Here is an 18,123-nt window from a genome sequence, read left to right as displayed (position 1 = left end):
TCATGTCCACCCGCATACATAAGCTGCATATGTGGATGTAACTTTTATAAGCATATGTTATAAGGACTTTAAGTTTTACTAAAGTTTATTTTATTTTAAACTTTGCTATCCTCTCTTATTTTCCATTTCCGGCCAGAATAAGCGCGAATAGGAATTTTATGTTAATGAGTCTACAAACTATATAGGTTTTTAAGAAGTGGCTTTTAGCCTAAAGAGGGAAGAGCTTTCCTGCTACCCTGCTACGCGCGTGCTTTTCAGTCAGTTCATGTCTGCCTTTAAGGCCAGAACTTAGTTCCTGCTGATATAATAGGCTTATTGTAGTATTTGCATTTCGTTCACTACATACGTAGTGTCAAAAGGCCAATCATCACTATCATCATCACTATAAAGTCTCTGTACAGAATTTAAGTTTAATTCTTATTTAGTGAAGTTAGTTATTTCTTAATTTTACCTTTTAGACCAAAAGTGTTGGTCTCTTTATCCCGAAGTGCGCGAGCGCCTGTACGCTGTGAGAAATAAAGGTTAATCCTTCGTCTTTGTGTTGTCTATTCCACGCACACACGAAAACGGACACATGAACACATAGCTTGAGTAAGCTCCCTGTTCCCATTCAGGATTTCTAGATGTTTCCCAAGGCAATTCGAAGAGATAGCAGTCCTGACAATGTAACCAGAGCTGGTGGAACTAGCTCGATCGTATCGGGCGGGTAATTTAGGGGTGGTAAAATTTTAGAGTTTAGGGACAAAATTAAAAGCAACGGAGATTGCATTGGGTTGTAAAAAGTTAGCTTCGGTCCTGTATGCTATGAGAATCTAGCCAACTTATCTTAAAAATTACGACACGGTTTCCCTTTCCGGAGGCGTGCTGGTCCCCGCGGTGCTGATCTTACTTCAATTTTTCAGGCTAAATCCGTTTTTGTCTCTTCTAAATGACAACTGCTTTTTCTTCCCATTTCTTTCAGCTCATGTTTTAACAGAAATCGTAACTATTAAGTGTTTCTTCTCCATAGTACTAACAGAATTAAACATATCTTTAAAATTTACTGCTTTCGAATATTCTAGATCTTAAAATTTATTTTGTCAAATAATTAGGATTATTCTTATTTGGTTTGAAAAATCAAACGTAAAATTCATGGCTTGAAAGATGACGTCATAAAGAAAATATGACAGTTTTCCTAATCCAAGGAACCGTTCTAATAATTAAAAAAAAAATGGTATTACCAGTTACTTTTTCTGTGGAAAAAGTAGGTTTAATATTTATGGTTCCTTTTAGTGTATCACAAGTTCACGTGCTTACAGAAGCTTTTGCTTCTTCATTAGTCTCTATCATCTCCATTTATTTTTCAAACGTCCGCCGTCTTGAGTTGATGCCCATAATTATTAGTAATTTTTAAATAACTGAATTCTGAGTCACATGATCTTTATTACGGCTTTCCTTTTTCATATTTACGTACAGTGCTCTGTTGTGGATATCATCTACGGCAAACAGATACTAATAAATTAATAATTTAATTTATTTGAACCTCTTACATTAAAAGATTCAAAGTGGAATTCAGAACAAATAACTTTTAAACACTTATAGTGTTTGTTTTTACTTTAGGTTTGACATTTTTGTATGAACTATTTGAAACAAAATTCTTACTTAATACTGCAGGTAGCAAGAAAATGTATTATTTCATGTCCTTTTAATTTAATCATGTTTCATAAGCTTTGTTGAAGCTGATAGCAAAGACAGAGTTTATAAGGAATTTTCGCTTTTCTGTCTGCTTGCGCTTGTGATGCAAGTGGTAGCACGTTCGGCTAGCAGTCAGAAATCCCGGAGTTCGAATACGAGTGAGAACGCAGCTTGCTTTCTCTCGTTTCTCGCTCCTGAATATCTAAAAGGCCACTACAAGTGACTCCCAATTAAAATAGGGTGGACGATAATTTATCTACACCTAGATCTGACGGCTGCTTCTTAATCGCTTTTTAAGTGGGACAGAAAAAAGGAAGTGTTGCCTTCTGCATTGCATATTTTGCGATACGAGCAGCTAGGAAGTCTGACTGCTAGCAGGTCATGTTAGCAGTCAGAGATATAGATTTTGACTTCCGGCTAATATTTCGTTTTTCATGCTTCGAACAGCCTAATGGACTCTACAAGCTTATTTCAAGGTGTAAATGAATTTTAATAATAAACAAGTCGAAAAAGACGATTCTTTATAGAATAATAACTCAAAATTACATAGTTAATTTTGTCTTTAGACCGATGATGGAAATGGAGACGAACATTTCTGTAGACAGAATGTTAGGTATAGAGAGTCGTATTAGATAATTAATTTTCACCAGAAGATAAAGTCAAATTAACGAACATTTTAATGTGAAAAGAATTAGAGTTTCGTGCAATGCAGCGATTTTATTAATACTAACACGCAAAATTGTGCCGAATTCCAGTGTCTACTACCTGCCCGCGATCGAAGGTGTATGAACCACAAGTTTTACCCATATTAGCAATTGAAACAACTGATTAATAACAACCATAGTACTGAGCTCATGCAGTTAACATAACGCCCTCACGTAATCATAAATGCGAGCGCAGCACTAAAAATGTTGCATAGCCATGTCTATCCCTAATTCAGTGGTACTTCAGTGTATTATTGCCCTATATTATATTTAAAGAAATTAAATAATGAAGAATCTGCATAAATGCATGTATGTTCCTCTCATTGTGATAAAACAACGGTACCTAGAGCAATCCAGTTTTGAATAACGTATGTTTTTACCCGAATACGGGCACCTGGAAGCCCAAATTTGGAATATGTTTTATTATCTATTTCATATTTTGTGAAACTTTAACGAATTTTTGATTAACAAACTCAAAGATTTAAAAGCGAGCAATGGCAACACTCTGCGGGGGGAAAAAAACCTTTTTATCTCCAGCGCGCGGAACTGTGTGTCGGAAATTCTAAAAATATGCTCATTTTAAAATTATTTTGCAATATGTTGCTGTTGGACTGAATTTTATGGTTTAAGTGCGAAGAAAATGATATTTAATAAATAAATGTGACACACAAAACGTTAAAAAAAAAACGCCCCTTTGGACGTAATTTAAAATCTGAAAGCTTTCAGATTTTTAGTCCAAGGGGGCTTTGTCCCTGAAGGAGTATTGTTTTCGTTTTGCGATTTTGCGTCAAATCACTACAAATAGCGTATCACTTTTAAATATATATATATATAATGTCTAGTTTCTTTTAATTTATATGCATAATTCGTGTAGGGGAAGTTTCTGTGGGCAAGAGTTTCTAAACTACTTTTGTTTTCTAAAAAAATAGGTTTTCTACTCTTATTTTTAATTTTCATTTTAATTCTTGTCTGTTAATTGCTAATTTCTCAAAATCCCCCTTGTTTAAATTTCGTTTTAGTAATTCACCACATTTGGTATTGCTTTTGGTTTTAACTTTTACTCTTGCCTACATGGATGACGAAACACGAATTGAATGATTGAAGAGTTAGGTTTGGAAGCAACTTCCTCTAGATAAGTCTGTCTCCTGCCTGCTCAACAATCATTCACTTGAGCATTTTTCTAAATAGACTTTTTTAGGATTAAATAATTTTTGTAATTTTATATTTATTCATGAATTTGATACTTGCAATTGATTTTCATATGCTCTCAGAACTTAAATGATATTGTAGATGAGTTCGCAAGAACATTAATCTTTTATTTGTTTGCATTAAATTTAATTTAAATTAACTTTAAATTTGCTTTTAATTTGCTTTTTACGAATAGAGAATGTTTGTTAAATTCAAATTGTCTATAAGTAAATTACTTCTAAATTACTTTAAAATTTAAATTGAGGCTATCAAACCCAAACTGAATGAAACATAAAAGCAGTGGCTGATTAGCCGATGCTAGATCCAAAAGTGAATGCAATGCAAAACTGAGTGAGCCTTAAAGCTCAAAGTATTTCCACAACAAAATCTTCTTTGACTAAGGTACTTATTTAAGATTTAATGGCAATTTCTTTCAATGAGAAATCTTGAAGGTAACGTAATCCTAAACATTATTTAAAAGCATTTTTGAACACTCATCACTCGGTCAATGAATCTCATAGATGAATTGACAAAAAATAAGAAATGCCACGTGTTAGCTTCTGGTATAAGTTGTGCGGCATAGTTAAATTTACTGGTTATTTTATGTAATTTCTGCGATACTTTACGTTTTTCTATTTATGTAATTTTAAAGCGTTTTTTTTTTTTTTTTTTTTTTTTTTTTTGTGTAAACACAATTATTCGCATTTCCTGATTTCGTTGGAAGTAAAACATTCAATTACATTTTGATAGATTATTTTTAAAGATAAAAGTTTTAAGGTAAAGTGCGAGCGAGCCCTTTATTAAAGTTGTCATAGTTCACCATTTGGCTTAGTATACCTTTTAAACTTTCAACCCAGCAAAGATTGTATTGAAATGTTTTGTTCTTGAAAAGAAAAAAAAAAAAAACTTTTTAAGATTCCATCCTAGGGCAATGAGGAATGTCATCTAGAAAGAACGGCAATTAGAGTTACGAGAAATTCAGCGTAATTGAACTCTCAGTAAGGTACGAAAAAGTTGATATGATTAGTGGAAGTTGCGTGCATAATAACGGTACCTACTTCTTAAAAGAAAGGGGTGTTATTTAATAATGCTTTATATATGGCAGTATGCATATATTTGTGAGAGAAGTATTTTCTTGCTATGAAGGTTAAGAAAGCAATATCAGCAATTGCGATGCAAATTAGATGCATTTTAGTCATATTCTAACGTCTACATTTTCGTGTAAAATCCAGCACGTATATAAAAGAGAAACATACCTAACAGCGAGCACTTCTGATATGCCTAGCAATCGACTGGTATGATTGGATAAAATCATAATCGCATATTCTGCTTTAATTGAATGATAAACTAGTTTAAGCCATTTTCTTTTCAACTTTACGCAAAATTGTTTTCCTGTCAGCATTCTACAATAAGTTTGTTTCAGATCCAAAGGGATGCTTTCACTTCATGGATAACAGTTTGGTATTAATGTTAGTAGGAGGAAGGCATAGAAACCTCAGGCAGTCAAATCAGCCCATTATCTAAGAAACGAACCCGTAATAAACTATTAATGTTTAGAGCGGTTGATACGCTTAGATGACTCAGCTGACAAAGCACTAGTGTAAGCAAGCAAAGCTCGAGAAACGTCAGTGATAGAATAGAGTTTCAAATCACTAATAAGAAACTTCGACCGGCCTTCAAATGGTTAATTTAATTATCTCATGCTTGTCTATCTATTTTAATTGGCCATCACTATTTTATAAAGCCAGTTAAGAAGAATAGAATATAAAAATTGCAGCATAGAAAGAGTACTAGATTTCAGTTAAAATTAGCCATGTTAGCATGTTTGAATTGTGCAGGTTATGGCAAAAAGCAATAAGTTTGTCTGCTTAAGAGGAGCCTTCATGAAAGAATTTCTAAGGGAAACTTGGTTGTATTCAGATTGCACATGTAAAAACCACTGAAACTTTCAGTTGCAGCCAGCCCGTTTGCAAGGAATTCTTGTATCATTGAACGGGATGTAAAAGAAAGGTAAACAAGTGTTTTAAAAACCAAAAGCTTTTTTACGGAAGTACCTAACTGTAAAATAATATGGAAATTGGGTGCCAGAGATAGAGCTATAGAAAAATATTTTATTAATGATAACAGTGCTTCAAATGTTCAAAAAAGTTATCAGTTTGATACTACAATTTAAATAAGTAATAAATTACATCAATTAGATATATTTAAAAATGAAGTAGAGAAACAATTAATTAAGAAATATGTTTACTGTTTTTATATCTCTCAATCTGTTAAGCAATTACGCTTATAATTTGACGGACAATGATCTTATGGACCACACGAGACTTATTACGCATTAGATAAACTGCATGAAAAATAAATTAAAGCTCTTATATATGGTGAAACGCCAGATCACGTGAATGAAAATGCCTGGTAATTTTGGTTTACCACGACGGTTTTTAAAACTTTATATCTTAACATGATCACGTTTCGTTATTATTTACTCGATACATGGTATTACTTTTATGTTCGCTTGCTTCTTTCCCTGTTTTCATGTAAAATGGTTGCCGCTTCTTCCATTTATGAAAGCAATTTTATTTTAGTTCCTGAAGAAGGGACATCTATACATAGTCAACCACGAAATCGATAGTACTATATTTAAAATCTGCTCTAATGGGTTTTATGCCATATTTTAAATTAATAATTGCATCAAGAATTTGATTCTTGGAGGCGAATAGGCGATACACTTTACTTTTAAAGACTATGACACCAAAAGTATTTAAAATCATCATCAAAGCTAACAACCATTATTTTATTATTTTATGTAGTCAGTAAGCATTTGAACTTTTACATTCATTATACTTATTTTATCAAGTATTCCATAAATTATACTTAACGTGTTCTCCTACTAGGGACTATCAGTTTTATTACTCACTCGTTCTTGGCGTTCTTATGGAAGAAAAATAAAGGGGCTTTAAAATGATCATGCAAAGGATGATAATTTTTTGCTTTTGGCAGTACATTTGTTATTTGTAGTTCTGCTCTATCTAACATTAATTTCTGAGAACTATGCAATTTTTAATAATCTTTTTACATATTCTATGATCTCTAACCTGTTGTTTATGAAAGATTAAATATTAAAAAAATTAATAATTAACAATGAATTTTGCACTCTGAAATTTTGAAGATTAATTTGGAAAGCTACCTACATGGTGTACTTCTTTTGACATTGCCCATTAGATAAACAAATACATGTCTTTTAATGAGACAAACTCTATTCTAATTATGAGGTAAACGCTGTTTTGAATGGAGATAAATATTTGTTTTGAGGCAAATTCTAAGCAGATCCAATTTCATTATCGCTGTAAAATATAATCAAAGAAGTAAAAAATTTGTTTAATTGTCAGTATAGTAGGGTAATACTGACAGCTTCAAAATCATATCATGGCGCATTTTGGAAGTATTGTATGTAGTGCCACTGATATTAAACATTTCATAAAACATGAACACAATTTTCTGTTAAACTCCTTGAGTTAAGTTTGTTTGTGAAGAAAACTAAGAACATTTTATTTAACGCTTATTTTTTGCAGCTGATTTTGCAGCTTTTTTCTGAATAACTGATAAAGTTAATAAAACTCAAATAATATTCAATGCATGGAAACGCTATGACTACGAGGCTGATTTTATTAAAGTAGATATATAAAGGTTAAAATTTGCGAGACAATCGCAGGTTATGTATTTCATTTTCAAGAATAAATATTTACATTTTCGGGTAGGATGAGTATCAGAAATGAAGCAATAGTACAAAAACTGGCAATAACAAACAAAATTATATTAAATACTATTCGTCTGGCTTTTAAATGTACCGGAAAAATGGCTGATGACGTTAAATTTAAAAACTGCGTAGAATTTTACGATGCAGAACAACTTCATAAAAAAAGTTATTACGTATAACAAAATTACAGTGAAATAATCAATATCCCTTAATACAAATATTAATTATCCTAATAAATAAATTACCCTTTGCAAAATCTTAAGAACTCAAATGGTATAAAGGAGGTTAAGAACTTCGTTTCCTAAAAACAATCACTCAAAACTTTTCAATATCTTAAAAACAGTGAAATGAGTAATAAATAACATAAAAGAATGCAAAAAACGAAAAATTCTGAAAAGCAAAGTATAATTAATGATATTTTATCTTATATTTTCAAGAGAAAAAAATTACAATGAAATAAGCTATATCCCTTAATACAAATATTAATTATCCTAATAAAAAAATTAACCAATTTTCCGTTGAAGAAAAAAAATCATGCAAAACTTTTCAATATCTTACAAACAGTGAAATAAGCAAAAAATAACATGAAAGCAACTCAAGAAACATAAAATTCCGCGCAGAATTTTACTCTGCAGAACAACTTTATCAAAAAAAAATCAATAAAAATGTATTATAAATATATAAAATGACAATGAAATATGCCAGTCTCTTAAAAACAGTGACATAAGAAATACGATGAAACATTGTTGCCAAACCCATATTTCTAAGAGAATGAAACTATTCAAAATGATGCAATTTCATCAAAAATCTATCAACAACAATAAGACAGGAAAATTGTTGTCAAAATCACATTTTTAAAGATGTGAGAAGTGTACTCGGACGCTTCATTTAAAAATTTTTTTAAAAATACAAAATATTATCATTTTCCCAAAATTCCTTTTGTAAAAGCAGTCGCAAGGATGAAAGTTTAACGTGTCCAAAATTCAAAGAAAAATAAACAGTACATTTTTAGAAAAAATCCCGTTGAAAAGGTGTTAAGCTCCCTTTGTTAAATAAATTCGTATTTAATCGATTTATTGAAACACGAAATTTATTTTAAGTTCGTAAAATAGCTAAGTGCCTACGTTTCATGGCGATGTGAAAATGGAGTGTGTAGAGTATAATCTCGCTTTCCTATTGCCATTATGTCTCAAAATGACGCGATTTCGTCACAAAGCATAAAATAAAAAAAATTCTAATTCTAATTTGGAAAAAATCGCTTCGAGGTGCACTGGCTCTTGTCTAGATGCACCTATGTACCAAATTTCGTAGCTGTGAGTCTATTAGCTTACTCGCAGCGCGAACGAAAGACACACACACAGACAGACTCTTTCTTTTATTATATGTAGAGATTTTAAAATTGAAAATTCCATTCATAAACTAAAAAGTTTTTCGAAATGTATTCAAAACCGTTATTTTAAACTAAGATTACTATTTAATTGGGCAATGTTTTTATACATACGCAGATATTCTTCATTTCTTCATTGCGTAGCCTGTATTTTTACTATTATTATGTTTTAAGGGATCTTTCGACATTAATAAAAATTATTTACGTTGACAATAAACGGAGAGCGACTATGTAATTTTCAGGAAAGGACTTTTTATTGCATTCTAGCAACACCCCAGAATTTTGGTCAATTCAAAGCTAAATCTTTTAGCTAATATTTTGGAATAAAATTACTTTACAGTGTACTTTTACAGAAATTCTAACGAAAACGTAGCATAACATGAACACAAAATAAGCAATGTAATAAGAAAAGAACAATTATAATAAAAGGAAAAAGTAACAAGAAAAAAATCCATAATTTGCATATTTATTTGATATTTTCGGTGAAAGTGGAAAATCTTTAAGAAAATCGCTTTTCAAATTCACGTAAATAACAATGAAAAAGTTATGGTCATCCAGGTCCATTCTGAATGTCAAGTTATTTGGTTTAAAAAATAAACACAATCTGCGTTTAGCTTTTCGTAAAATACGGATTAACTTATGCGCTGCTTACTCAGTCACTGCAGATTTTTATCAGCAGCTGTGGATGCTAAAGTTATCGGATAAAATTAAGTATCCTTTTGGTACCTGATCGCCTTTAATTCCTCGGAAAGCCTTAAGGAAACCTACTTTTGGTTTTTGAAGGGCTTCTTTTTCCACATCGCGTCATTAGAGACACCTAGAGACACCTTTTTGGATAAGTTCACGATAACTTTTAACTGGATTACAGGGTATATAGCAGATCAATGTATTAGAAAACTATATGGCTTGCGCAAAAATCTTAAGGAGCTAAAAGCTGATGGCTCGAGCTCAAAAATAAAAATGAAACTGTCAGAGCTTTATGCATGTTACATATCAGTTTTACTAATTAGTTACTCATAATTTATTTCAATGCTTATATATAATTTTCTACAATAACTAGATTATTGAATATTGTTTTCTGTTGCATAATATGGTTTGAGTGATTTAATTATATCATTTAAGTTGCTTTGATAAAACATTACATTCTTTATTCAAGTTAAATTATTTCTTCTGATTCCTCATATTCATTCAGTCTTCTTTTGGATCTTCTATATATTCACTCAGTCTTCTTTTGGATGGAAACTTTTCCGTTAATATTTACAAATATATTTTATTAACAATTTCTGTATTTCTATCCAATCAAACATATTTGAAGTACAGTTGGTTTATAATTTAAAGCAGTTTTCAAAAATTAGATTAAATCTCATTAGATCACTTTGAGGATGCTGACAATGTTTAGAAAGTTGTAATATCGAAGCAGTTGGTTAAAACGCTTACAGATGATTGTTAGATGCTTGTTTTTAATAGTATTAATATAAAAATTCCCAGTAAACGATCAGTTGATGATTTTAAAAAAGCAAATAAAAGCGATAATAAATAAACAAAATTTAAATTAAAGTATTTAAGATCATAATATGAAGAATTTGGGAGATCATTCTCTACACGCAAAAAGGGAAAAATTAGGAATGAAAAGTAATTTAAAAAATTTAATTTTTAAAGTTAATTTTTCATTTTTTGAGGGCCGGCGAATTCTGCTATTGAAAATATATTTTTCAACCAGATGTTCCTTTTTTTACTTGTAACCTGAACCGACTCTGAAAATGTTCTCATGTAGAGCTCTTCGTTTATATATCTTTGCTTACAAAATATCTGTATTACGTTTTCATTTTAACGAAAGTAAATAAGGCTCTATATTTTCTAAGAGCACACTATAACAACAATGGAAATTAAAAGTTATAATAATTTTTTAACAGCTTTACAAGAATTAAATATTCTAGAGCTCGATTTTATTACTTTCGAAACATGGTATTTCATTTTTAATTTCCAAACTAAAAATTTTTAAATTATGCAGTTTGATATATTTTTGCATTCATTATAAACACAACAGAATAATACTACCTCCTTGAGGATATGGCAATCATTCTTCCATGAAATATGGACTCAACAACAAATAATCAAACAGAATAATACCCCGTTTCAGGGAAATAGGTCAATGGAAAGAATGTTTTTCTTAATATGTGACAAACTTTCAGCTTCCTACAGTTCATGATGTTGGGAAAAGTTAATTTCGATACAACAAGATTTAGAATTTCCGAGCAAACCAAAATAATTTAATTCGCAAGAAAGAAATAACTCTTTATTACTTTCCTGCAAATTTCACAAATAGCACTACCCGTATTTCAACGCTTTGTACAAAAATAATAATAATAAAAAAAAAAAAAGTAATAATAATAATAATTTAGATTTTAAATTACGCCCAAGGGGGCGTTTTTTTAACGTTTTGTGTGTTACCTTTATTTATTAAATATCATGTTCTTCGCACTTAAACCATAAAATTCAGTTCAACAGCAATATCGCAAAATAATTTTAAAATGAGCATATCTTTAGAATTACCAATACACAGTTCTGCAGGCTAGAGATAATTTTTTCCCCCGTAGAGTGTTTCCATTGTTTGCTTTTAAATCGTTGAGTTTTTTCATCAAAAATTCTTTAAAGTTTTACAAAACATGAAATAGATAATAAAACAAATCAAATTCCAAATGCCCATATTCGGGTGTAAACGTACGTTATTCAAAATTGGATGGCTCTACGTACTGTGTTGTTTTATCACAATGCGAGAAACATACATACATTTATGCAGATTCTTCATTATTTAATTTTTTTAAATATAATACAGGGCGATAATATTTGGTGGCAGCAATTTGAAAAGTGAATCGGACATTTATAGTGAACCAACACAAAATGCCAAAACGAAAATAATAGTTCTTCAAATTGCCTTTTTGGACTAAAAAAAAAAAATTAGAATTGTGTATGAAATCCCTAAAAACTTTTGCCTTAATAAAATATTTCATTTTTTTATGCTTAAATATTTTCATTTCGTTTAGGACTTCAAAAATATTGAAAAATATAACAACTAAACTTCAGCATTAGTTGTGTGGGAATTTATAAACGGGTGAATTAGATACGCATTAGCTAAGGAAAAGTAACCAAACTCATTGTTAGACAGTGAATAGGCTAACATGATGTGAAACACACATGCACCGATGTAATACATTGCATGAAATACATAATTTTAATCATATTAATGGCGCAAATGTTTATAAAAGTTAGCTTTACAGAAATTGGGAGTTCAATACATACATGAATTAGGAATGAAAATATGAATTACATTAATGAAGAATGTTATCAAAACACGAAACAAACATGTAAATTATTGAACCGTAAATATATTGTTTTTAAATAGTTTAGATTTTCAATCTGTATGTGTTATGTTCACGTTTTTGTGGAATGAGCTTGAAATCAAAACTCTACACAATAAATATCATAAACATTTAGTTTTGATCCAACTTACAAACTGGAAACACAACACACTTCTATCTTCAGAACACAATTACAATAAAAATAATCGCGTGTTGCCACATCTCTGAAACACAATCACAGAAAACTTCATTCATTTAAAAGCAGAAATAAATTATTTTTAGCTTTTTACGAATAGCAGGAGCGCGCTCTTTCGGCGAGCAGTGGATGGAGTAACAGTATGAAAACGCGTTTATAATTTGAAAAAAAAAGAAAAAAAAAAAAAATCTGAAATGTTTCAGATTTTAAATTACGTCCAAAGGGGCGTTTTTTAACATTTTGTGTGTTACCTTTCTTTATTAAATATCATGTTCCTCGCACTTAAACCATAAGATCCAGTGCAACAGCAATATCGCAAAATAGTTTTAAAACGAGCATATCTTTAGAATTTCCGATACAGAGACTCACGCGCTGGAGATAAAAATGTTTTTTCTGCACAACGTTGCCATTGCTCGCTTTGAAATCCTTGAGTTTGTTAATCAAAAATTCGTCAAAGTTTTAAAAAATAGGAAATCGATCATAAAACAAATTTCAAATTTCAAATTTGGTCTTCCACATGCTCATATTCGTTGGAGGATTACGTTATTCAAAATTCGATGACTCTATGTACCGTTATTTTATGACAATGTGAGAAATATACATACATTTACGCAGATTTTCATTATTTAATTTCTTCAAATATAATGCAGGACTCTAACATTTTATGGCAACAGTTTGAAAAGTGAACCGACATTTATATCCGTCCGACGCAAAATGCCAAAACGAAACTAATAGTCCTTCGGGATTCAAATCCCTTTGGACTAAAAAAAAAAATAAAAAAAAAAAAAAGAATTAAAATATTTTGCTTCGAGATTCTTAGAAATTGCAGTTTATTAAAGAAAGAATGCATATATATCTCAAGATTTGTAGAAACGGTGAGAAATGACTGTCTGCCAGACAATATGGATGATTAATATTGTGGTAACATAACAAAAGTAGTAAAAAGGCGAAAAATATAGACTCTTAGTCCAAACTTTTAGATATTTAGTGAAATAATCGATCAGCTGTAGTTTCTATTTTACATTTTAAAAAATAGTCAAAGGATTATGTGTTAAGTTACGTATAAATTAAAAATTTCTTTCATTGGTTTATTGGTTGCAATTCTGCAGGTGTTAATAATGATCAACTTGATATGTTAAAGTTACTTTAAATTATTTTTGTTAGATTATAGTACTCAGTTAGATTACAATATTATTAAAAATTAAAGACATTATACAAAGATTTTAATTACTAAGAAGCATGTTTTTATAAACTGAGTTTATTTTATGTTTCTATTTTCAAATGTTCTGCAAAAAGTTTTATTATAGGTTTTCAAATTATTAATTAAAATAAAAGAAAGATTGTATCTTTACCTTAGATTTCAAATCGTGTTTGCACAAGTCTAAATCTCTTCATTTGCTAACGGAAGTTTAAAAGTACAATAATTTTCTTTAATACTATTCGAAAGCTTTTCTATTTCTGAACAACAATGAAATTCTTCAGCAGCGCAAATAATTCACTTCTTCAGATTTCCCATTTTCCTAATATTTTAGGAAAGTATCATATAATATTCCTAAGATTTTAGGAAAATGTAATACCTAATTACATTAAAACCTTATTAAATTATTATGAGTAGTATTAAATTATTATGGTAACCTGCACTTAAAAGCTCAAAAGAATATTTAAAATAATATTTATGACATATCTAAACAAATATGCTTTGCATTATACGAGACACTTAAAAGTTAATTAATATTATTTATTGGGAATTTAAACAAAATATTTATTTGTGTAATTTTATCAACTTGTATTTTTGTATTGTGGTGTATTTTTTCATTTATTTATTTATTTATTTATCTCGTGTTTTTGCGTGTTTGTTCATTTTACGTTTATTCAATTTAGGTGATTTATTTAATTTTGAATTTATATCATTTAGAATAGTGAGTATACTCAAATAGAAACGGAGACGGTTTCAAACCTTCCTACAAGAACTTGAGGAACATTTTTGCAACAAATTTGGCGATATTTGGCAAATTTTCGCCTACGTGTTGGGAAGTTTCGAAAACTTTTGCTTATTATATTTAAAGCAAAAGTTATTTTGTGGATATCTTGAAAGTTAACGAAATGAAAAATAAGAACAGATTTGCAATTCTTGCAGCTGTTTTGCTACTGAGCATCACCATAAGCGCGTTATTGGATAAGACCACTGCTTGTCCTACTCTTAATTAAATCCAGACGACAGAGGTAGCGGCATGGGAGTTTTCTTGTTTTTATATGTGTAAATGTAAGGCGAATTAATTCCCTTAGAAAGTCTTCTGGGAAGCTATATCTTCCTTTAGCAAATAAGTCTAGCGTTTTTCTCATAAAATAATAACTCTGAAGAGCTATTGGGCTTCTAGCTGGTGATTGCTTTATACTTTGAACTGCGAGCGAATTTTGGTGATTTGCTATAATACACTGCTCGACATTGAAAATGCAACACCAAGAAGGAGTGGTCAGAAAGTGATGAAATTTGGAAAAAATAGAGAGATAGCAAGCAGCAATAAGTGATCTATATTTCAGAATGATAGTCAGAATACAGAGCGAGAACGGCGTCAGCTCAGTAGGATTTAGGATTTAGGAACGGGGAAGACGGGCACCACGCCTTTACCATTTGGTTAATTGGTTTAGCGCCAATTCCCCACTACGTGATCCCAGCCGTTTATTGATATTAGCAAACAGATACATAATTTGAAATGAATACAAAATTTGCAATGATGCATAATTGAAATGAATACATAATTTGAAATGAATACATAATTTGCAATAATACACAGTTTAGAAGGTAAAAAAAAAATTGAAGCATAATGTATAAAATAGCATAATTATAAACGTACAGAATTTTGAATGTAATACAAAAATTTTTAACATAATATATGACATAACTCTTTAAAATATGTGCGGAGTTTTGAATATAATATGCGACGAAAAGAAATAGTAGTGATGAAGAGTAGTTTGTAGTTTCAACAAAAGTCTATAGTTCAAAGTCTATATTCAGAATTCACAGTTCAAAGTCTATAGTCCATATTCTATAGATGTAGTACAAAATCTATAGATCAAAGTCTGTAAGTTAAATATTTTGTTTATGTAATTCATGTACATTGCTCAAATTCGCAGATTTTGCAAGTCAGTAGGATGTAGTCGGCTCAGTAGGATAAGGTTCTTACATTCAGTAAAAAATTGTACAATACAAACTGGCTAAATAGTTGGGAGCCCGATGCAGGCTAACGTGACAAATTCTTACTACATTAGATAAGTTCAAAATAAATAACTAACATGATACCATCAAAGTAACATTTACAATTTCTGGTATGGTAAAGAGCTGACAGAAATAATACAGTTGAACATATAGTACAATAGAACATACTAGTAACATAGTGTACTGATAATGCTAGATTTGTTGACTGGATGATAATGCATGCTAATATAATATAAAAAGAAAAGCATACAACAATTATTTTCTTATAAACAAGTAGATAAATGAAAAATGCGTAAAAACAGTAGAAAATAAAGTACAGTGCAAACAAACCAACATGAAATCTGTATAAATGCTTGGCTCAAAATTCGATAGGTAAGCAAGAACATATACAAATGCTATATGCTATATAATATATATAATATTTACTTTTTAATTAAAAAGTTGACAGATTCATACAGCGATAGATAGTACAATGCAATTAACTGACATGATGCCAAACTAACATTTACAGTTTCTGGTATGTTAGAGAGCTGACCTAACATATTGTACAATAGAACTTAGTAACATAGTATGCGGATAATGCTATACTTGCTAACTGAATACTAGTCTCAAATATGTAATAGTTAAACAAAAACATATACAAAGGCAGAAAGTTGCATACAAATAAAGAAGAATTTGCGGAAAAAGCTATACTTGCTGACTGAAACTATCCATATTGTCAACAATAGCTATAGTATCGACAGAACTATATTACTGACTGAATGCGATATTTGCAGACCGACTAGAATTATTTACTGATAATGCTATACTTGCTGACTTAAGAATGAAACTAGCTAACATGAGACAAGAAACAATGATATTGAAATTGTGTACTAAATAAAAAGTAGACAGATTCTTACAACATGAGACAGATTTCAATGTAATTAGATTAACATGATGCCATCAAATAAACATTTACAATTTCTGTTATAGTACAAAGGCTCACTATACATTACAATAGAACATACCAACATAATTTACTGATAATACTATACTGAATGAAGATACTTGTAAGCATGATACAATGATTAAGATAATGATTGTCTTATAGACAATCAACTTAATAAGAAAAGCATACTATCGATAGAAGAGTAGAGTACAAACAAACCAACGCAGAACTATGTAAAGGCATAGCTTAAAATAATAATAATAATAATAATAATAATAATAATAATACAAAATCGATTACGAATTTAAAATATATATATATATATGTATATAAATAGATAAATAAAAATAAAAATAAAAATTTCTAACAAACCTGAAAAGGTGATAGATGGAGTTCGATACACACAAACTAACATGATGCAGTCAAACTTATATTTCATTTGTTATTAACAGTCTAGCTACAAAAAGCAGATAGTACATGGTTAATATATTTCCTAAAAACCATTTAGATTAAACTTGACATAGGTCAAGGCCAATGCTGGAGACTTTCTCCATTACGCAATTTAGTTTGCGGATCAGGTGTCTTTGCTTAACTAAGAGTTTGCAAAATGCCTGACGATTTTGCGTAGGAAATCGTATGTGTAGGCCTTCTGTCAGGGAACAATTGGCTAAATAGTGCTCCGGAGAGCCGAGTTCACCACAACTGCAAACATTGGTATCACTAATGCCAAAGCGTGCGAAGAATTCAGGAAAAGGTCCATGCCCCGAAATGTAACGAGAAAGATGGGCATTGCCACAGCAGCGATCTGTCGACACATATGAAAGATCGTAGAAAGTACGTCGACCGGTGAAGCTATTGTCCCATTCCTCTTGCCACTTACCTGCTCAGTAGGATGTAGGACCACCACGGACAGCGATGCACGAAGAAACACGTCTAAGCATAGAGTCAATAAGAGTGCGGATGGTGTCCTGAGGAAGGTTCTCCATTCCCTTTCAACCATTTGCCACAGTTCATCTTCTGAACGAGGCAGGGGCAGAGTCTGCAAACGGCGTGCAATCACATCCCACACATGTTCTTTGATTGATGACAAGTCAGAAGAGTACGGTGGCCAGGGAAGCATCTGTATACCTTGCAGAGCAGGTTGGCAGATGCGAGCACTGTGTGGTCGGGCGTTATCCTGCTGAAAAATTGCATTAGGCAGCCTCCCAGTGGCGTAGCTAGGGTGGGGCAAGGGGGACATCTGTTCCCGGGCGCAGCATTCAGGGGGCTCCAAATTGATGTTACGAAATTGTAGAATGAAATATTTTCGTTCTTGGAACAGGGAAAGGGGCGCAAAATCTGCAGTTGTCCCCGGTCGCTGAAAACCCTAGCTACGTTTCTGCAGCCCCCGAAGGTAGGGGATTGCCACCGGCCTCAGTACATTATCCAAGTATCGTTGGGCCGTCATAGTGCCCTGAATACGAACTAGAGGTGACCTGGAATCGTAGGCAAAAGCGCCCCAAACCATTATGCCATGTTGTCGCGCGGTGGGGCGTTCCACAGTTACTGCCGGATTAGATTTGTCTCCACGTCGACGCCACACACGTATGCGGCGACTGTCAGTGGATAAACAGAAGCGTGACTCATCTGAGAACACGAAGTTTCGCCATTCTGTCATCCACATCGCTCCAGTCCGGCACCATTCTAAACGTTGGCAGACGCCGTGAGTGCAGGCTA

At 31.5% G+C, this 18,123-nt stretch overlaps 1 protein-coding gene across 1 annotated transcript in view; it reads right to left on the bottom strand.

Moving 5' to 3' along the window:
* LOC118190268 (lateral eye opsin-like) overlaps window positions 1-18,123 on the bottom strand; it is a 57,030-nt gene that overhangs the window by 29,237 nt on the left and 9,670 nt on the right. The gene's annotated exons all lie outside the window — the stretch shown is intronic.

The sequence above is a fragment of the Stegodyphus dumicola genome, chromosome 4 (genome assembly GCF_044657685.1).
Source record: "Stegodyphus dumicola isolate Sdum_Otavi_A_Nest chromosome 4, ASM4465768v1".
NCBI lineage: Eukaryota > Metazoa > Arthropoda > Arachnida > Araneae > Eresidae > Stegodyphus > Stegodyphus dumicola.
The sequence above is the reverse complement of the archived record's forward strand: the minus strand, read 5'-3'. Positions and strand labels throughout refer to the sequence as shown.